The 22,501-nt window shown below is 36.6% G+C and overlaps 3 long non-coding RNA genes across 4 annotated transcripts in view; 1 reads left to right on the forward strand and 2 right to left on the reverse strand.

Annotated features, from left to right (window-relative positions):
* Positions 1-567: 567 nt before the first annotated feature.
* LOC149030957 (uncharacterized) lies at positions 568-3,519 on the reverse strand. The gene is made up of 2 exons (XR_016178240.1): positions 1,568-3,519; positions 568-687 (listed from the first exon to the last, which is right to left on the reverse strand). It is a non-coding gene; the product is annotated as an uncharacterized LOC149030957 (long non-coding RNA).
* A 5,462-nt stretch (positions 3,520-8,981) lies between these two features.
* LOC149030958 (uncharacterized) overlaps positions 8,982-22,501 on the forward strand; it is a 70,405-nt gene continuing 56,885 nt past the window's right edge. Inside the window, exons 1-2 of one of the 2 annotated variants that reach the window (XR_016178238.1) lie at positions 8,982-9,748; positions 12,318-12,412. This is a non-coding gene — a long non-coding RNA (uncharacterized LOC149030958). The remainder of the gene's footprint in view (positions 9,749-12,317; positions 12,413-22,501) is intronic. The other variant, XR_016178235.1, reaches the window with a different exon arrangement.
* The window catches only part of LOC149030959 (uncharacterized), a 107,773-nt gene continuing 95,052 nt past the window's right edge, over positions 9,781-22,501 (reverse strand). Inside the window, exon 3 of the long non-coding RNA XR_016178241.1 lies at positions 9,781-11,089. This is a non-coding gene — a long non-coding RNA (uncharacterized LOC149030959). The remainder of the gene's footprint in view (positions 11,090-22,501) is intronic.

Genomic DNA, 22,501 nt, shown 5'->3' on the forward strand with positions numbered 1-22,501 from the left:
CAAATGTAATAATGTATTTATGTTGTAAGAAAAAAATTTTGTAAATAAAAAAAATATATGTATAAAAAATTAAAAATAAAATAAAATAATAAAAAAAAAATATTCACTCGCGTTTGTTTTGATTACACAACTCATACGTTGTGACGCTTCTTACTAGTTTCGTAAATGTCTTGTCGAGAAAGGGAATGACGAACCCCTGCTTCATAACAACACCGAGGGTAAAAGATAGATCATCTGAAGATGATCATCTGCCTCGCTCACAGTTATATCTAGGCGACTATTGAGTATATAGCTAGTAGACGAAGGCGGAGTCTACTTTCCCCTTTCTCGCTACTCCCACCTCGCTTTCAGCGACTCTACGGTAGGTAACATAGCATTAGGTAAGCTTTTCGTTTTATTGATTTTTCGAAAAAGCGCGTGCGCGCCCGGAGTCGCGCTCTCCGCACTATCGCCTACGAGCTGCATCGTTGTCGTGAAAAGCGCACCCCCTTCCAACTTTGTCTCTTTCACTCCTTCCAGGACTCCTATCTGGTTGCGCAAAACATTTTGTCTCTCTCTTTCTTACCCTTATTTCACTTCCCCTTCAACCGGTACAGCTTCTCGCGCTTTTCCCGCGAAAGAAGTTGTAAATTTTTCACGATTTAAAACTCGTTTCTTCCTTCGTCTTTTTTCAAGAGGGATCGTGTCCTATAAAAAAGGAGAAAAAAAAACACGATTTTTTCTTTCTTTTTCCTATTCATTTTTTCTTTGTAATTTTTTTTTCTTTATTATTTTTTTTCCTCTGTTTATTTTTTTATTTTTCTCTGTTTATTATTATTTATTTTTTTTATTTTTTAAAGATGTTTTTTTTTCTGTACACATTTGTGGGACTGAATTAGAATGAAGTCGACAATAATAAATATTTTGTTTTTTTTCAAAATAATGACGATGAGTTTTCTCATTAGTTTTGTCTTTGTATTAAATATTAAGAATAAAAAATCATGCATACAATTTTGCATCGAAAAAGTTTCTATTTTATTATGCTGCAGATACGTTTTATATTCAACAAAGTTTGGTAACGAGATGCGAGCATAGCAAGCGATATTGAAAAACCTGTTGTTTCAACCGATTTTGACTCAAGCGAAATTTAAACATTCAAATGAAAGATAATTATCCTTAATATAAAATCGCACGTGAGTTATAGCAATTTTGATTGTAATAACAAAGCTATATTGAGAGAAAGAAGGTCGAAAAATTTTTTCCCCTTACTCTAAACAATAACAAAATTAAAAAATAATTTTACTCTAAGAACCATCATATTTTACAGTTTTTCTATAAATAATATTTTCGAATATTTTGTTTTTATTTCATCTGTTTAATCTCTTTGTATTGTTCGATATTTTCATGTTTTCTTTTGATATCTTAAAGAATGCTCATTACAAAGAATACGCGTTCCTCAAGAAGATCATAAAGAAGTGATCGACATTGCGAATGGTTCGATTTCGAGCATCGATGGAAAGAGAAAGAGAGAGAGAGAGAGAAAGAGAAAGAAACAGAGAGATAGATAGGTAAAGTGGAGAAGCAGTACGTCATTATGAAACGAGAGAGAACAAATCCTTGGCCGCCGGCAACGAACATTCATTATTACTCGGCATGAAACGCTAGCTCGTCCAGCATCCTCTTCTCCTCTCACCCGTTCAACTACCTCCTCGTACACCTCTTCGAACTCAACGCACCACCGTCATCCCACTCCGTCATTTTCTCCTCTACACCCTCTCCCTTTCTCACTCTCTCTCTTTCGCTCTCCTTGTCTTTCTCGCACACCGTCTCATTTCGTCATCGCGTATCGCTGCCTCGCCCGGACGACTAGACCGCTCTGCCATTGGTCGACACTGCCGGCCGTGTTTTCCGAAATCATTGGCCATCCCGCGCGCGTACATGGAGCACGGCAGAATGCACGTGCACGCTTAGGAAGAGAGCGAGATAATAGTAGTGGTGGAAAAGGGATGATGAGAAGTAGGAAACGGGAGGAATGGGTGGGGGGTGAGGTTGAGGCTCTCGATGAGTATGCAAGAGGCGTACGCACGTATACACACACGCACACTTACGACATACATAATCGCACATATATATACCCGCACAAACTCTCTCTCTCTTTCTCTCTCCCTTTCGTTCGTTCATTCTCTTTCTCTTTCCATCTCATCGCGAGCTCGTAGTTTCGCCATCGTCATCAATCATCGAATGCCACCGACAGCGCCGACATTTTCCGCGAAAAGCACACGCACGCACGCACAATCCGAAAGAGGCCACCTTTCTCTCTCTCTCTCTCTCCCTCCCTCCCTTTGTCCTTTCCTCTTATTTCCTCTTTCTACGTAACGTGCGAATTTATGTGACTTCCTTTCGTTCTCTGTCCAGTCCCTTAACTTCAAGGTCACGTGGAAAGGAATACGCGAACGTGAAGATTAAGAAGATAGGACTCGAGAATAGAGCTTCTCGATGAGGAAAGCGAGGTGGTTACCACGGCGCGTAAAAACGCAGAACTGAATTCGCGAGTCCATACCCACCAGGCACATAGAGGGGTACGGCCGCGGCAACGTATGATTGGCAACAATCGGCACTCTGATCGAACGTTTGTTTCAGAACACATATGCATTTGTCTTTCTCCTGCAAACGTACCAGCCGATCTCTCCTTCCTTTTCACACTCACCTTCTCTTTCTCTTTCTATTTTCCTCACTCTTTCTCTCTTCGTTCTATCTAGCAACGGCAGCTTGCCCTCCTCTCACTTCTTTTCCCTTTTCTCTCTCAGTCTAGTTTTATCTTTTTCTCTTTCCAACTCTCCCCTTTTTCTCTCTTTCTCTCTCTTTCTGTTTCGATGAATCTCTCTTCACACTCCACTCTCTTTCTCTCTCCTCTTTTTCCTTCTCTTCCCTCTCGATCAAATTTCCCACTCTTTCACTCGTTCTCTCTCTCCTTCTCTCTCTTTCTTTCTCTTCCTATACCTACCTCTATCTGTCTTTCATACATACATGACTATCTTTTCTATACCCGTTTCACTCTCGCATCATCCCATTGGATTCTTCTCTTTCTCTTTCTCTTTCTCTTTTATGTTCAACCGCGCCTCGCTTTTTCATCTCTCTTCTCCCTCTCTCTCATTCCCTTTATTCCTTCTCCCACCATCGATCCTCTCGATGTTTATGTATCGTTAGAGCTACGCGGCAACGTATATTACGTGGGAGGTTTTTGTGCACGTGCGAGTTGCATATTCTATACATGTTTTTCTCTCTCTCTATCTCTCTTTCTCTCCTTCTCTCTCTCTTTCTCTTTTAGGAATACACGAGAGGTTGGTAGACTCATGTAGTCGTTAGGTCCCGTGTGTATACGTGCGCGTATTCACGAGTAATTTTGTTACTCGTGTATCTACCGGCCAAAAAATGGACGAGTGTGTCGTCCCACGGCTGTCATCGTTCGCGCCGGAAACCACGTGTAAATACACACCATGGCTCTAGCAATCGTCTCGAACGGCGCAAGCGTGCGTGTTACAGTAGGTCAGTGGAAGTGATTCTTTCCTTTCTTCTAATTATTTCTTTTTTATATAGTCTTACGTAATTATAGAACGTTTATGAAGAGGATGTCAATTGCATCAACATGATGTTCTATTATAATATAACTAATATAATTATTATATACGAATTGTAAGAAAAAAATTGTTTTCTTTTATTTTTATTTTGATGATACTTTTAGGAAAAAGATTTCTTTTTTTTAAAGTGAAATAGGTCAAGCATCAATGATGTCAGGTATAGTCAGTAATATTTAAGCAGATTACTACTTGCGAACGGGAACATCGTCATCGGTCTCATTAATCGTCAAATTTGAATATTTTTCCGAGAATGGCGAATGCATGTCTTTTTCAATATTATATGTCTTATCTAAGGACAATATATTTTTTATTAAGAATCAATATAATACGAGTAAATAGATGTATAAAGGATTATGTAAAATCTCAGTCAGGCATTTAATTTATCGCGAGATATATGTACAGGACAAAAGGTTAGGTCAGTGACATTATTGATTCGGTCTTAGGATACGTACGTCACCTACCTGTGGAAGCTCTCTACGCGGGAGCTTGTACGCTTTACGGAGTCCTGGGAAGTAATCGTTCGTAATTTAAATTTACGAATAACACGAGCTTTCAACGCGGCAACGAGTGCAACGACAATGAGTTGCATATCTGTAAAGTAACTTTAAATTTTCTTTTTAGAAAAAGTGGGGGTTGTTTAAGGAGTGTAAGGATTCTCTAAAGTTTTTTTTTCTTATCAATTTTTTTTTTACGAGAGTGGCGACACTTGCGTTTTATTCGCGAATTCGTAAAGGATTCTTCGTGATCGGTAAGGTAGCTTCCTGAGTAGACCGACCGAGTCGGTAAGGATGCCATAGTAGTGAAAACTAGGATCATGTGATTCGTTCATCGACGACGTGGATTGTGGGAAAGATGATTTACCAGCGCGAGTTTCAATTTATTGGAATTGGAGAGCCGTTTAATTGTTCGAAACGAGTCGCGGTTAATTTCTTGGGTGAGCCAAGCGACGCCGCAAAAATATTCTCCTGGCGTTTCGCGGAGAGAGACTGGAAACGCCAATTATTTGAACCTTTTTCTCTCTCTCCTCTCTCTCTCTCTTTCGATCTATAATACCCTCGCAACCCATCCCCTTTTTACTCTTTCGAGCTATTCTATTACCGTTTCCGCGTCCGAGACAAACCACACGTCGATTTTAAAAGCGTTCAACGCCGTCGCGACGATTAAAGCGAACGGTGAGCCGCGTGCATTTTTTACGAGCTTACTGGGGAACAAGCGCGGCCACGAGCCATTATCATCGAATTTCGCTTCGTCGAGGCGCATTATCGTTATGAGCTGCGTCAGCATCGCACCATGATCGCTGATTCGACGGCGGCTCGTGCGGGGGAAAGAGAAAAGAGCTTTTGATTTTTTACGAAGAAAAAGAAAAGAGAAAGGAAATTAAAAATAAAAAAAAATAAATATTTGTTTTTTACTCGACATTAATCGATTTAATGTACGAAGTCAACTGACTTAAGTAAAGAGAATAGAATAAAAGAGTAGGAGAATGGGTTATGAAGAAGGTCGTTTATTACACGATGATGAGTTTTCACGATGGATTGGTGTTTTATGGTGGGAGATGAATCGGGGTGGTTCAATGGGCGACAAGGATCGTTGCCGCGAATATTGTCACGAATCGTCTCCTCTTCTTTTCCTTTTTTTCCTGCTCGTTTCTATATCGACACCGATTCCTAGGTATATGCGAGAATAAATCGTATCGACTCACGGATGTCACATATTTACGCTTTCACTGTCGAATCTGTCGGACGCATCGATGGCTTCAAATTGATCAAAAAAGAGAAAAAAAAAGAAGCGAAAAAATCCAAACAGAGTAAACGTCGTCGTTCTTCCGATTTGCATCGAGTGTTTGTTTCATATACGATTTTTGTATCTAGGCCGACAATGATTACAAAGCTTTTGAGAAATCAATTTAAGTCTGGTATCATGGCTTGTAATGAGGTGTTGTTTTTTTGTTGTAGATATATCCAAGAACAGTATCTTTTATCTATAATAGTACCTTTTTTTTATTTAGAAAAGCCAATACTTTTTACGTCTGTATGATATTTATCATTATCTATATATCTTTATCTACCTATCATTACCATACTATCATCATAATTCTTTCATTAAAGACTCGAATGTCTGAAGCATCTGAGGAATGGATATTAACGTCGCAGTATGGCGAGAGTCCAATAGCCGTACTTTTTTATGGAACGGGCATTTGGCCATCTCCATAAAGTCGACATGGAAAATCATCTCTTAGGATGAAACGGCGCGTGGGTGAAACGTAAAACGTTAGGATATAAAACAGTCTCCGTCCATTGTTATCTCACTTCTCTTCCTATTCTACTTCCTCTTCTTCCTCTTTCTCCGACCTTCTATCTCGTCACCACGGAAATGCAGAATCCGAAGGTAGTACTTCTGGTACTATAGTGACGAAGGAGGGTCCTAATGTGTCGTAGGAACATGGGAAGCACATACGGTAAGATCGACCGGACCGTAATCGTAAGTAAGAGATTCGAACCGTCCTTCGAAATTAAATTTGTCTGGAAAAATTTCAGGATTTTTATATTCTATTGTAGTAACGATATTCTGTCGTTTTCATAAATTTTGTTTCACATTTTATTATATGTATATAGAAAGAGAAATATCAGGATATGACGTTATACAGTTTAATCCCATATATGAAGAATAAAATATATATACATATAGTTACTACAGAATTAAGCGAAATTAGAGTTTTAAAAAATTGTTCTGATCGAATTAGATATACTTATATATATACTATATATATACATAAAAGTTAAACAAAAGAGTCTGTATTTAACATTGCAAAAAATAAGAGTTATATCTTGAATGGATTGAGCATAGCATGGAGCTTTCACTAGTCAATCGCTAGAATGTAGACATGGAATAACACTGAACTGCACTCTCTCGATTGAGTGTCGGTTGAAGTGCTTGCACTTTATTCTCTTATCTTTTTTCATTTCTTTTTCCATGCACCCTTCACCACCTAAAAGTGATTTCTTTACTAATTTATAAACATAGAATCCTGGGTAAGTTGGGAAAGATGTATAAATCGTGAATCTTTCTCCGGTCGTTATATTTCACCATCGCCAAAGTTCAAGCAATGGAAGGACACAATCCTCGCGCCTGATTAAACAGCACGCTAATTCGGCAAACTCATACATCCTGAAGCGAACGCATGGTAAACTGACGTCGTGTAAACAAGACACCCGTTGTATCCTACGAAAATATTGATTGGCGGTGGAGTTCTGCAGACATGCCTCTGATTCCTTTGTACGTGTGACAAATAATTGTAGTTCCTGCTGTTCTCGATCGATATCCAGTGTGCGAGAGATCGGAGATCGAATTTTTTCGTAGGATTTCGTGCGAGCTTTCGAAAAAATAATGAAACTATCACGCGCGATCATCTTTCGATAATATGTAATTTGGTTCGATGAGTTTGTGGACTTATGTAAACTGTTAAAGCGATTATAAGCTTAGGGAAGAGATAATGCATAAAAAAAATCTTCGAAAATATGAAATCATTTATTTATATAATGTGGTTGTAAAATAATAATAGCAATCAAAAATATGTTATGTGTCAGATTATAAATCGATCTATATTACTAAACTTGTCTGAACATGGACTGGTTTGTATTCCTTGTCTGACTATAGAGTGACATAGATTACTTCGTCAGACTACATATTGACACAAATTACTTGGCTAGCTAGACAGTAAGATACGCAAAGTCTAATCATAAATCTATTTACGCTACTTCTCTTTTAATTTTTACTGAAGAATTAAAAGGAAGATTTCAGCGGACAACTGTACAAAGTAAAATTAACCAAGAACAGAGTGACGTTATCATGCGATCCAGAGACCCTTCCCGTAATCGTTGTTCTCGTTAGACGTTTCTTGTCCGTCGAATGAGCACGTGTACAAGATACTATAACGAAAACCCTAATGTTTTCCGTCGCAACATCCCCAGCCACGATGGAGAAGCAAAAAGAGGGGTTCGTTGTAGTTAAAGGAGGAGGAGGACGAGGAGGTGATGAAGGAGGTAGGAAGCATTTTTTCCTTTTGCATGAGAAATGGAATGATCCGAGGGGTTTCCCTCGAGTGCCGCACGGAAGGACGTCGGGTTTCTAGGCTGTCCGTGTAACGTGTAATGTAACCCACTGCTACAATAGCCAGACGCGTGCTGGTGATGGTGGTGGTCGTGGAGGTGGTGGAGGTTATAATAGTAGTAGTAGTAGTGGTGGTGGTGGTGGCGGCAGCGCTATAGCCTAGCCCAGGCTCTCTTCTCTCTCATTGATTACGTGAGAAAGAGGGAAAATTCCGGACTGTGCGTATACAACAGCAGAAAGGTGGTGTAGGCGTGGCAACGAGTCCGCGTCGTGACGCCTTATTCGTTGAAAACTTTGCGCAAAAGCACCGCCCTACGCAGGTCGTCGTCTCATTTTCCCTGTGTTAGTTTGTTCGTGCAACTTCGCCGCTTCGTTCGAACGCCTCGCGCGTATTTAGGAGTGAGCACGAGGAAGGAAAGAAAGCCCCATGAGAGGCTGTTGAGTGTGCGTCAGAGAGAAACCGACAGAGAAAGAGAATGAGAAAGATAGAGTGATGGGGGTAAGAGGTGGGGGTACACCTACACCGACGGCGCCATCATTCCCCGCCAATTTTTTTCAGATTGTGGCTCCCTCTCGACGCTCGGTACTTGAACCATGCCGTTCTTTCACCCCTTTACATCCCTTATTCTTTCTTTCCCTTTATTGAGACGATATAAGTCTCTTTGTCGAGACATGCCAGGATTCGACACGATTCCATGCTCCTGTCATTTTTTTCGGCAGAAAGGAATCTGAAGGGACGACATAGGATTGTTTCACAACTTTTTCTTTATATCTTTCTTCATTTTACTATCTTTATTGAAATTGACGAGTCCATTACCTTTTACATAGGAACAGGAACAAAATGATCCTGTTTATCTTATGACACGAAGCTTTTCAAAGAGAACTTTTTTCTTTCTCGTGAAAGAATTTTTCTCATTTTTACATTTCTACAAATCCAACTATCAAAAATACATTTTCCATATTATAACAAAACCTAATTAATTAGGTGATTCCTAATTAATCATCTTTGATCCTAATCTGATTCTTACATAATATATATATATATATAATATAATATCTGATTCCTAATTAATCATCTTTGATCCTAATCTGATTCCTACAAAATATATATATATATATATATATATATATATATATATATATATATAATATAATAACTGATTCCTAATTAATCATCTTTGATCTCATCTTCTCTCTCAACTTTTATTTATTATATTGTCATATAATAATGTTTTTTAATATTTTGCAACAAGCTAATTATTTGCATTATACAATACATAAATATTATTGTACAGTACTTTACATCTTTACAGTCTACCTCAATAAGTAATGTCATTTGATACAGATCGAAGTTAAAATCAATAAGAGAAAAATATTTGGAAGGGGGATGGAAATTGTAGATCGCGGCATGTTGCATCGTTCGACGCACGTGTGATGAAGCGAAGAACGCATGCGCGTATTGACACGCGCGGATCGAACGCGTTCACGTATTAGTGGAATACGGGTTAGGTAGAATCGGTGTCGTTCGGAGCACGTGCGTTGCTTTACGTCGAAGGTATTTGCACGGCATTCTCTCTCTCTTTCTCTCTCTCTCACTCTTCTTTCAATGTATCTCTAGAAGAGGTTGTGGAGGAGGAGACGGTGGAGTTGAGGCGAGAGGGGGAAGTTAATAAGCAGTCGTCGGAAGTGACTGGACACGAAATACGCGTGAGCTTGAGAGTTAGAAGGGGCGTGTGTTGAAAAATTAGTCTCCTTACAAAAAAAGGCTCATTGAAAGGGAGCGGAAAAGTAGAAGGGGAAGAGATTTTCTACTCGGTACGGAAGGTAAGGGGGTTGGAGAGGGAGCATAGGAGGTGGTCTGTCGGTCCTACGGAGACGGAACGAGCATAGAAAGAGTCGAGGGGATGAAAAAGTTACGGGGTGAGCCGGGAAATCGAGCAACGTAAATACGCGGCACGTTGCTATGCGCCGTAAGCACCCGCCCCGTCGACCCTCTTTACAAAGGGTGATTCGAAAGTAAGGTACGTGATACCGCCAAGTAAAAGGGAACGAATGAATAAATTAAGCCTCCGCCCGAGCGTCCAGGCGGAAGGGTCGCATGTACTGTCTCCCTTTTTCTCTTTCACTTTACTCCCTCCTTTTTGCCTACGAAAGTCACCATCACGAACGCCATTTTGGAGAACTTGGATCTTCAAGCTAGAATAGACGAAGATAATGGGTTCTGTTCAGTAGCAAGCGTCTATCAAGTATTTTTTTGGTTTTTTTAAGCACAACCGACAATTCTAAAGTGACATATTATATTACGTTTTTTAATTTGTCCGATGTTTAACATTTGGTGCTTTTGAGAAAGGATTCTTATTTTTTTCTTTATTTCTTTTATTAAAGATATTGAACAGAATTTTGTCAATGTAACTTATAATATGATTATTTGTGACTCTTACGTAGCTGCAGGCTTGCAGCAACTCGAATAATACTGATTCGATCGGTGATGCAAGTTGTCATGAATTCGAAATGGTAAATAGCAATAATTAAATCGGAAGTCGACCGAATTTCGCGCGCTATGCCGATGAATTCAACGTAATCGCTGACAGATTAACCAATAGCGTCGCTAATCACTGCCAGCCACGTACACTGTACACTGGTTTCGTTTTAGTAATAAATCGTAGTGGCGTGTACCAAACTATAGATTCCTCTAAAGTTAAAAGAAAGTTTTGTTTATTTTTAACATGTAAGTATAATAATATTAAAGGTACATTTAAAATCATATATGCTCGATACGCAGTAAAATATTTAATTATTAAATATGTCGCTGAATTAGTAATTAATTTTATGTTTACATGATTATAATGATATTCGACTAACTTACCATTTCATTTCCTTCGAAAATACTCATTTGAAGATAAAATAAAAGCATGCTCTTCGTGCTTCTATTCATAATAAATGGTTGGATATCGAAGGATAGAATTGTAGGGTTCTGAAATTGTGGGAGGAGAAGAAAGGGCAGAAAGATAAGGAGGGAGAGGAGAGAATCGAACTAACGAAATGAGGAGGAAGAAGTATGACGAAAACGACTAAGAGAAGGAGAAAGAGTCGTTTAATATCCAATTTCCGAGACGTCAATCCCTTAACAAATTACCAGTCATCTGTATCAAACTAAAATCCATCTAATTTTCTATCTTTTTTTCTTGATAGCAGAAGGATGAGATTTCACTGATATCAACGTTATCATTGATATCAATTTAAAATCTGTATCTTGCGTTAGCGTTGCCCTTTGATGATCTCACCAATTTCCTTCATATTTGATGCGAATAAAGAAGAATCCAGCTCTCGTAGTTAGACCAATTTCATTTGTTGACTTATTACTGCAAAAAAATAAAGCAAAAGAAGTAGAATCAGTTAAAAGGTAAAATTATTTTCTCTTTAATTTTTAGGTAAAGCGAATGATTTTTATTGGAATTTATCAAAGAATGTTCAATAGTTTTACGTTCAATTTCAAATTAATACTTTGTTTTTATTCTATCATCATTCGCTGGTTAGTATCCTGGTAATATAAAAAAGATTTTTATCGTACATGGCGATGCCGTCTCTATTCGAATAAGTAAATTTTTAGTCGAAACGCATCATCCGAGGAACCGTCCATTATGCTCGATGTGAAGTGGAAGCGTTTCGAGTACTCTATTCGCTTTCCTTTCTCTCTTCCTGTGCTATTTAACTAAATACGGTTAGGGAGGCTTTTATCTAAAGAATTATGAACCTGCCTGCAGAATTATGAATTCACGAATGTAAAAGCAAATGATCGGAAAGAAGAGAGAGAGAGAGAGAGAGAGAGAGAGAGAGAGAGAGAGAAAGTGTCGTTAAATTAAGGCGTTTCAAATCTTAAACAAAAAATAAGTCACAGATAAAGCTATCTAATATACAGGGTGGGGCAATATCTCTGTCCAGTTAGAATATTATCGTTGTTTATAACAATATGAAACATTTTACATACGCAACTTACACGGCATGATGAGGGGCATTCTTTGGCTTAAACGTTTTTTGCGTGGGTGGAGGCATAGAGGAGATTTCAAGGTCACCTGCATTTTTTTAAATGAATATATTTTTTGTTAATGGGATGTGATGGCAAATGTTGAGACAAATTCGACGAGCTATTATTCAAGGTCATGCGAGGTCAAATGTGGTAGAAAATAAAGTTTCTTACATTACAGAAGATGTTCGAAGTGGTGATCGTTAAAGCCAATGCAAAGTTGTAATCTTCGTATTGCTGCATCGCGTACATGTGTTATCATTTCTAAACTTATGCTATTACATGTTGCAACTATTCCTTCTTTCATGTTTTCTGGTGTAGTGGATGTTTCTTGGTAAACCGCATTTTTCAATGCTTCCCATAGAAAAAAATCTAGTGGGGTTAAATCGGGAGAGCGAGCTGACCAAGAAACTACTACTCCACGTCCTATCCATTTATTTAGGTAAAGTTCATTCATTGCACCTCTTACACCTTGCGCATAATGTGCTGGACATCCGTCGTGCTGAAACCATATCATTTGGCGAACGTTTTGTGGTACATTTTCTAATAAAGTCCCCAATTGATAGTTGCAGGTGCAGAATGCAGGTGACCTTGAAATCTCCTCTATGCCTCCACCCACGCAAAAAACGTTTAAGCCAAAGAATGTCCCTCATCATGCCGTGTAAGTTGCGTATATAAAATTTTTCATATTGTTATAAACAACGACAATATTCTAACTGGACAGAGATATTGTCTCACCCTGTATATTCAGAAGGTACTAAGTCAAGAATATATTATATTTTCATGTTATCGTTACGTAACAAGCATTACATTTTTACTCTCAAGTGAATACTTTTGAAAATTGAAAATTTCAAAGCGACGAATTCGCTTGCGTTCTCCACGCAGGAGTATTTCCCTAATGTGATAAAAAGAGATATGGAAGAAAAGAAGTAATAGGGAAGAGAGGATGGGGAGGAGAGGAACAATTTATTCCAAGGATTTTAGAGAAGTGACTTTGGATGTAATCTTCGACAAAAACTTCGATCTAGTTATGCCCCATTCTTCTTTTTCTCTTCTTTTCTTTTTCGCAAAGATGAGTTGAAAAAGTAAGAGAAGCAGAAAGATAAAAAGAGAGAAAGATAAAATGCATCGTGAGCTTTAGGGACGCCCTCTCTTATGGATATCTGTGAAACGGTCACTGATGGTAGGAAAAGTCGTCGTCCGGTGATAGCGAGCTCATTTGTTCGTAGGGACGTGCTTGCGAGGTAAAACTGTTGAAAAATGATATCCGAACGCTTGGGGGATCGAGTGAGGGAGTGAGAAAGAGAGTAGTTGAGATAGAAAGAGAGGGAAGGAGAGAAGGAGAGTGAGGAAGAGATAAAAACGAGGATGCATGAGAGAGAGAGAGAGATGAAGAGAGAGGACGAGGAACAGACTCGGCCTCCTCATGGCCGTTAGAACGCGTTACCATCCACATTCTCTCGTACCTTTTGGCCTTTCCCCTTTTCCATGCCGTACTTTTGCAATCTCATGTCGCATAGGATAGGAAATTCTATCCGTGGATTTTTCGTTCTTTCGTTTGCAGCAGCCGAACGTTAAAATGTGAATACCATTATTAAATGGCTTATAGCGTACGGGCTTGAATATTTTTCACGGAATATTTCATTTAAGAGTTCAACGTTTATCGTAAATGTTCGTATACATCACTTAGAGAAATCTTGCATTTCTTAAACAATTTTTGGGAAAGATAGATCAGTTAGATACTTGATAGTGTTTAGGTATACGTGAAAGAAGCAGTTTATATGTGGATTGGACATTGTTGGCTGTACCTTAGTAACATTGTCCAAAACATCCTTAATAGGACGGGTACACTTTAATACCTCAAAGTACACCCCCTTCATTTGAATGTAGCAGAAATGGAAACCAGAAGCCCCCGTACACAGAACTCGCTTTGTACTTGGAAGACTCTTGATCGTCAAAAGCATTCTTTCGAGCGTGTAGAGAAAGGTCCGTGGTAGGAGGACGTGTTGAGATGGAGGAGGGTAAAGAGCGAGAGGTTGAGAAGAGGAACCGAGAAAAAAGAGAAGAATATAGAGAGTGAGAGAAAAAGATATAGAGAAGAAAGAGACGGAAGAATCTCTGGTAAAAAGAGCCGGACGAAGGTTAGATTAATGGTTGAGAAATGCAAATTGTCCGGTAACCCCGTAGACCGGCTGGGTGGCTGGATAACGCCGTCTCTCGGCCGCTTAGCAACCAGCAAAAACCCCTTAGAAATATATCGTAGGTCATTTCCCTTGCTAAACTCGAGGGAAAAAAAATGACCGAGCATGGGTCTTGCTTGGCGTTCCAGACTGCGAGCTTTCTAGCTTTGGCATTCTAGCTTCGTAGCTGGTCCCAGTTCTGGCGATGAGGACGTTCAGGAAAGAGTACCAAACACACGTATTTGGAAGCCAACAACTTTTTCACGCTATGGATCGTGTGTCTTCTCACGAATTCCACGTTGAACCTATGGAATGGAAAAATGGCCGCGAATTTGTTTCGACCAGTAGTGAGGGAGAAGAACTGGTAAAGGGTGAGAGAAAGCCTGAGAGGTAGAGGGAGTCGATCCTAAGAATGGGATTCGTGCGTTCCGAACAAAGAGGGTTGGATTGTCCAGGGTGGTTTATAATTCGTTTTGGAGGGAGAAGGATTGAGACTGGCCGACTTATCGATTAGGCTCGATCCATTTTGGTAAACTTATTTTCTTTGTTCGCCATTGATACTCTGATGTGATATATCAGTTCGTTTCATATAAGTAATTTTTGTTTATTCGTTTTAAATCTTGTGTGATTTATCTATCATGTATGTTTATTTGTCAATGTAAAATTGTTTAATTCAAAATCCTAATTTTTAACTGAAGTAACTAGGCGTTTTTGGAAAGAATTTAAAAAAAATTTTTATTATATACTAAAACTGGCAGTTTTAGGAAATAACAAGGTTATAATATGAATTCACAAGAGATTAATCGTTAAAGTCGAGGTGGAAACTTGATCCTTCTCTAAAATCTGCTTTTCTTTCTATAACAATGCTAATAATTATTCGTTCTTATCTCTTCTTGTACTATCAATGTTTTGTTAGTTGTACTATTCTATCGGATCTAATTTATGGATCGAATTTCAATTTCATACCTTAACTACTTGCCTTTCATAAATTCATTTATTATCTAGCTGAAATATATAATTTGTTTTTCTTTCATATTTAAACAGGTTAGTATAGTTATTTTAGGCTTTAGTGAGTCATTTCATGAATTAACGAAATTCAAAAAATAACGTTAATATATGCAATGTATATAGAAATATTTTCTTATTTTTTATTTAATGCTTATTATTTACATTTATCTACGGAAGATATTTATTCTGCTTTGATCTTGAATTAGCTATGAAAACGTTGGATTATGGAGGATAGCTTCAAACTTTCAGAAACGGATTAATTGTATCAATCGATTGGGAAAAAAGAATTTGTATCAATAAAAATGTTTTTTTATTAATTATGAGTTATTTTATCAATAACTCTCTAGTTTTCTTTTTTCGAATGAAACTGGGTTTTAAATCAGCATGATGAGAAACCATTATATGAAAGAGAATTTGTTGTTGTTGATTGTGTAGTATAATATTAGTAATGATAGATAGATAGATAGATAGATAGATAGATAGATAGATAGATAGGAATATACAACTTTTGTAACGATTGTCAAAAATTAATGAATTAGTGAGAGAATAACATTTTTTTACGAATTATAGAAAGATAAAATTTACTCTCACGTAGAAATTCGTTTATCGTCAATTTTATTGTTTATTTTAATTCCTTAGGGATTTATAAAACGTTATCAGTAATATTGTAGACATTGAATGAATTTTACGAGTAGTTAATGTAAATTTGATTATCCACTTTTTTTTATACAAATATTTTGAGAGAAAGATTGTAGCGTAGTCGAGAGGGCAGAAGGTATATTGACTTATACCACTTACGCATAGACGGATGCACGAGTATAACGAAAGTTATTGATCTGCATCACTGCTTCTCTCCGCTTTACAATGGTACGTTTTTCGTGGTAAACGTTGTACCTATATTTCAAACGAACGAGCGTTCGATCGCCGAAAAAAAGTGTTTCTGCTCTGTAAGGTCGAACACAAAATCTATATATCGAAAATAAAAATAAGAACAAAGACTAAGGGATTTTCTCGCAACACTTGTTGATAAAGTAATCAGAAAATTTTTAATGAATCATTGATTAACGATAAGATATTATATAAAAAAAAATAAATGAAAGAGTCTAATGTAAAAGAGAAAATTTATCAAGCGTAGGATGAGTTGTGAAATCTGTAAATCATAAGCCAGCCAAGGTCTCTCGATTACGTCACAAGAGGACGCAACTCGGGGTCAACCTGTAGCACCCCTTCGGCAGAGTAGTGGCTATCTATCGACGTCGGCGCGTCTCGATCGTTTGGACATTGTGTCAACCGTGTCACTTTGACCGTATACATCGGCGTATTCTCATCCCACTCGCCATTCCTCCGCATTCACCGATACACGTTCGTTTCTTTTCCCATATGTTTCGCTTTGCCGTACAAGTAAATTAATCTTTTCCTACCAACCCAGAATTCGATTAAAATCATAAAGTATAATAAAACTTTAAGAGAAATTTTATTCTCCGTTATTTTATGAAAGTATTATTCAAATTATCTAATTATGTAAATAGTGACTATTATATTAAAATATCATGCAAGTTTATATGATTATTTAAATTACAATGATAATTGCAATAAAAAGAATAGGTCAATCGGTAAAGAATAGTTTACGTTAAATTGGGTTGTAGTAGTACCGAGAGGGTAATATTTTTGCATAATAATACAGGAAATAGAGAAAATGGCGAAATGGAAGATTTCTACTACCAGTATTTCGCAATTAACATGCTCCTTAATCCTCTTGGTGAGGGTAAAAATATTTTCTCGGGAAGGTAGCCGCTTCGCTTCTGCCCGTTCTTTCCTACAGCGGACATTTTGCGAAAGTTGAGCTTACGCGCGACAAAATGGTATTAACGCCTGGTCGTTGATCTAAACTTGCTTTGTTCTAGTTGCTCGATTGTTAAAAAGACATATAGGTATATATATTTTACTTTTTAGTTATTGCAAAGGAAGATTTAATGTCTATTAGGTTAATATATAAAATAACGTTCCTTCTCTTCTAGGAAGAATATAGGATTGCAGCAAACAAAAAAGAAAAAAAGAAAATAATAGGACTATTTATGTGACGAGTCAAAATAAAGTTTTTCTGTTTCAGACGATTAAATTGCAAATATTTTTACCAATATTAACTTATCGATAACATCAGCGTGTCCATAACATGTGTTGACCGAGTACGTAAATCTTTTTGGGTTATTCTTGAAAATGGGAGTCATAGGAGAGTAATAAAAAAGTTGCGGGAAACGAGGCTTCTCCGAGGCGAAAGTACGAAAGGAAATGAAGAAAAAAGGCTGGTCGAGAAGTGGGATACACTTATTTTCATTCTCAGTCCAAGAGGAAGAGAAAAAGAAGAAGTGAGAGAGATAGAGAGAGAGAGGGAAATCCTAGCGGAGGAGAACCACGTAGTCTCATTTGTTACCCTTAATGTCCTCCAGCCTCGTTCTCCGGTGCACCCTCTGCCGGTCGTGGATCTTACGAGAGGGTGAGAAAGGACCAGTGTGAAAGGGACCAGTCCACATATGCACTGTCCACGTGCTATCACCTATTCCTCTCCCTTTCAGCTTTCTCTCTATTCGTCTAGGATTTCAGGAATTCCATGTCATTTATACACAATGTTGGTATGCTGATGGTTTATGATATCATTGGTCACTATTGTAATAATTTCCTTTTTCTTTTATCTTTTAATTTTAAATTTACGAGTAAAAATTATTTTTAAATACCCTTCTCTTATAATATATATATTAATGTTATATTTATTAATAAAATAATTATATGTATATATATATATACAATTAAATGTATTTCAGTGGAGGATGATTTTCTGAAAGGGTCTGTTTGAAAAAATTGATGAAATAGGAGTTCCTCGAGAGAAAGTTGCCGAAGTAATTAACGATTACCAATCAACAGCTTCCACTTGGGTTAGCTTGAGGATGGGAGTCAGGAGGGTTCGTATAGCTTCAACAGGGGAATCGGAGGAAGAGGAGAAGGAGGGGGAGTGGATGGAGACCGAGAAAGAGAAAGAGTGGACGATGTGTGGTCGTTCGCTAATATGAATGTCCTGTCAGTAACAGCGGCTCCTTGCCAAGAACGTACCGCTTGCTAATAAGCCCGTTTGAAGGGAATATTTACGAGGGTGAAAAAAATATCGCGCGATATCCCCCAACCTTCTTTCTTTCTTCATCATCTCCGATAGGTACTTCGAATATACAGAAAGAATGAGATGGAGAAAGAGAAAGAGAGAGAGACAGATAGAAAGAGAGAAAGAAGAAAAGCACCAATTGATTTCTCTCGATATCAATTAAAATCTGACTCGTGCCAGGTTCCTCTTCTTAGATCCTCGAAAGAAATTAATTGGAAGAACTTTAAAAGCAGTACTTATTTGATTTATTTTCACCAACGACAGCTTACGTGTTCATTTCCGATGCTTCGGTAATCGAACTATAAATTGGAAAGAAATTTTTTAATTGTCGTGATAGTGATAGTGATAATGACATTTAAAATATAATTTATTTTAATGGTAAATATATTTATACGCATATAGTTATTTAATTTTAAATAGAAATTTTATTTCTCTCTCATTAAAGATTTTAAATATTTTTATTGCCATTTATCGTACGAGTTTATGTAAATATAATTACAAGAAGTCGATGTTTGTTATTATCAATGAATACACGGCTTATCGATGTGGAGTAATTTATATTGAAATTAGATCTTGTCACGTGTTCGATCATTTAAAAGACAAAATATAAAATACGATCCGTGTAATTATACGAAAGTGAAAAGTAATATCGGTCGATCGATGATTTAGTCACCTTTAAAATTTATGAACATTTAATAAATGAAATAGTACAGTACCATTATTACTCGTTTATCGGAATATATTTTTCACGAGAGAATATTCGTTTGTATAACTTTTTAAGTATCTGTTTTTATATATAGTAAGCGTGATTGTGATCGGATCCTTTTTGTGATGATAAAGTTAACTCAAAGAGACGACCTTACTCTCGATATTCTCGTATATCAAGAAAAATACCTGCCTGTATTGTTTTCGCCTCACGTTTCCTTACGACATAAATTACATGAATTTTCGGCCACATACGCGAGCCCCTGTTTCGATTTATCAATAAACAAAAAGAAGAGAGTAAGAGAGAGAAAAGAGAAAAACAGAGAGAGAGAGAGAGAGAGAGAGAGAAAGAGAGAGTTTTGCATTGTCGTGGCTGAGCTTCCCGAAAACCGCTGGGCGTTCCTCGTTTCTTTTTTTCCAACTCTTTTTTCCTCCTTTTTTCTTTTCATGTAAATTTTACTGCGCAGCGGAAGGAGGCCTAATTTTTTTCGCAAGGGCGGTTCCCGCCGCCATTTTGTGCGGCTGGAAGGGTCGCTCGGAGCCCTTGAATTTACTCTAATTACTTTCCCGGGATATTACGGCTCTGCAAAAATGTTATTGATAACAACGGCTTGCTCCACGCGGATTCTATAGCTTTTTTCTTGTTCTTCTTCTCTTTTTTATTCTTTGCAACAGCAGGACGGTAGTTGTAAAACGATTATTTGTAATTTCGTGAAATTATACGAATTACATTAGCAATTACGTAGCCACCGTTCGAAGTGAAGATAATGAACGCTTCTTTCTCTTCCAGATATCTTTTTTATCTCTTCAAAATGATTCGTATTTTCGATTACTTTCATCTCACGTTTCTGTCACTGATACTATTTAGTAACAAATAAAAAAATTCCTCATTATATTATAAAGTTGATTCATTCGATTACTTCATTATCCTTTGCGATGGATATGGATGAACGAATTTTCATAATTATTATGTTTATTATAGATCGTGTTCATCTTTTCTTGCGAATAATTCAGATCAAACAACAATATCTTTGATATTATATAAGTCATATATATTTAATGGTTTTATAGTATTTTTAAATTCTTCATAAATAAGTATTTAATGCTAATAAAGTATTAAAAAACTTTTTTCATGTTCGTTAAGTTTAATTTTAAACTTACAATGTAATGTTTCCATAGTTAAAAATCCATGAAGTTAAACAGGTTTTAATCACCGCATTGATCATTTCATCCGTCATTAAACACCAATTAATTATGTCTGGCAATGTGCATGATTTAAAATGAAAATTTATAAATAAATTTTTTTATACTTTTTTTAGATTTATGTGAAAAAAAGTAACGTCAGTGCTGGTGAATAAACGCCGACCGTCGGATAGACGCCATTGGAGGTGACATTTTATTTAATAGTTTCCAAATATAGGATTTCCGATAATTTCAATTTTTAATAGTACCAAGTTTTTCTAAATTAGTAAAAAAGTAGTCGATACCATAATTACAAGGAATTGATGAAATGCTCTTTTTGTAAAATATCAACTGTTCATCGTTCCTTTAAATGTAAAACGTTCATCTAATATTAAAATATTAGAAAATGCGTACAAAAATAAAAAATAAAAATAAAAGAAAATATTTAATTATCACAAACATTCTTATTCTTATAGTTATCGATTTTAAAGCTTTTAAATTTAAAAATATAATTTTACGTTGCTAGGGTAAAAAATAATAGAAATAAAATCCTATTGAAGAATAAAAATAAGATCTCAAGAAAAAAGTTTTCTTTTTTTTTGAAACCTAATATAAAGACATCGATGCGAGTTTTTTTCTCATGCTTCAATCTTTGCGAACGAAGAAAGAAAAAGTAAAAGACGAATATAATAGGTAAATGGAAAAAAGATTGGAAAAGAGATCCACCTCTAATCGTGGCACATTAAATTCATTCTTTACGGTTCATCGATCGACTGTTATATTGATATAATCGCTCGGGTAATGGAGCGAACGAATCCATTTTCTGTAACCACGGTTCTTCGATCGACCAAAGTCAATACACAAATACCGTGATATACACCTGTGTACGCTCGGTTGGATTCATTATTCCGATGGTTGTAAATGGAAAAGGAAAAGAAAGAAAAATTGTAAGTATAGTACAATGTAATTGTCTATAAGAACGAATACTGACATTAATTGTCAATATATATATGATATATATCATAAACGGACGTTTTATATTTACGATGCATAAGTGATTAAAGAGAGAGATCTTAATATTTATATGTTTATATGTAACATAAGTATATAATATAAGAAGAATATTATTAATGTACAAATTTGGCCAAAACGCGGATCTATGGAGACGTCGAAGTGTAGCAATTCATCGGAATATGAGAGAAATTTAACATATAAATTATTTTACTTGCTACTTATCGGCTTACGATGCTTTGAATAGAAGCATTAATGTTGTTCCACGTGTAACGACATAGATTAATCCGGTTTGTCGGTAGCATCGCGATATTGCGATCATGAGTAAAATCATCAGTTTCATAAACATGGTTCTTTATGTATAGTTTACGATCTTCAAAGAACAATTTGTACTGATGACAAATCTCCATGAAATTTTTCTTTTTTACGATTGCTTATCGATATTAATTATTTTTTTCTTCTTCTTCTTTATATTTCTAAAGGATAATCTCTTCATCGTACTCTTTCTTTTTCTTTTACAGATAATGATTATTTTACAATTGAAATTGAAAGTACATAATAAAAGTTCGCATGTTGAATACGTTTTATTAATTATTAAAATAAATATATGCAAACTTATACGTCTTTCTAATCCAGCTGAGTTAACATATCTCGTTGTTCCGCATTCCCCATGTAAAATTAATTAATCGAAAAAGCAATACGTTAAAGTATCGATGAATAAACAAAGATAGGAGAACTGGCTGTTTCGAGAGCTTTACGGTTAGCCGATTCGACGAGAGAGAAATCGATAGAAATCAAGATTATTAGATCGGACGTTGTATTGTGGATGGACGACCTATCGTTTCCAAGTTCCAATGTGGTCCACAAGAATTCGATATCAACAACAACCTGCTGGCCTATCTCTTCCTCACATGATACAGATTTCATCGAATCTGTCTATCGTCCTAGCACAATTTCAATACTCCCGAATCTTAAATTACTTCACATAGATTTCGCATTAATTTAAGTATACACTATAATTACTAATTTTATAGAAAAGTTAAAACCAATTTTTACAATAAAAAATATTTTACTTATTTCATATGTTATGTAAGTAATCAAGCTCATTAAAAAATTGGAAGAATTTTTAAATAAGTAAAAAACAATCGATATATTATATTTCAACTGGTTATTCAGATACCAAATAATTCTAAAGAGTTTAGGAAAAAAGATAGATAGAGAGAGAGAGAGAGAGAGAAAGAAAGAGAGAGAATAAAGGGGAGGGAAATCGAAAAATATTTGGTATATCGATGGAACGGTCCTACTGACCCATGTTTCACGCGCGATGCATTGAATCGAGCCCACCCATTGTTCCCCGATTACCGAGCTCCTAACCACGTGGGATTTTCCAATCACACGCGCTGATCCCGAAGCGCGGCTACGCTTAGGTTAATTCGAAAACGACGAACGGATGGCTACCTCGAAAAAGTGGACTGTGGATAACGTGAAAGAGAGAGAGAGAGAGAGATAGAAA

This window comes from Polistes dominula, unplaced genomic scaffold (genome assembly GCF_049000335.1).
Source record: "Polistes dominula isolate Pdom_NZ unplaced genomic scaffold, Pdom_raw_medaka contig_20, whole genome shotgun sequence".
Taxonomy (NCBI): domain Eukaryota; kingdom Metazoa; phylum Arthropoda; class Insecta; order Hymenoptera; family Vespidae; genus Polistes; species Polistes dominula.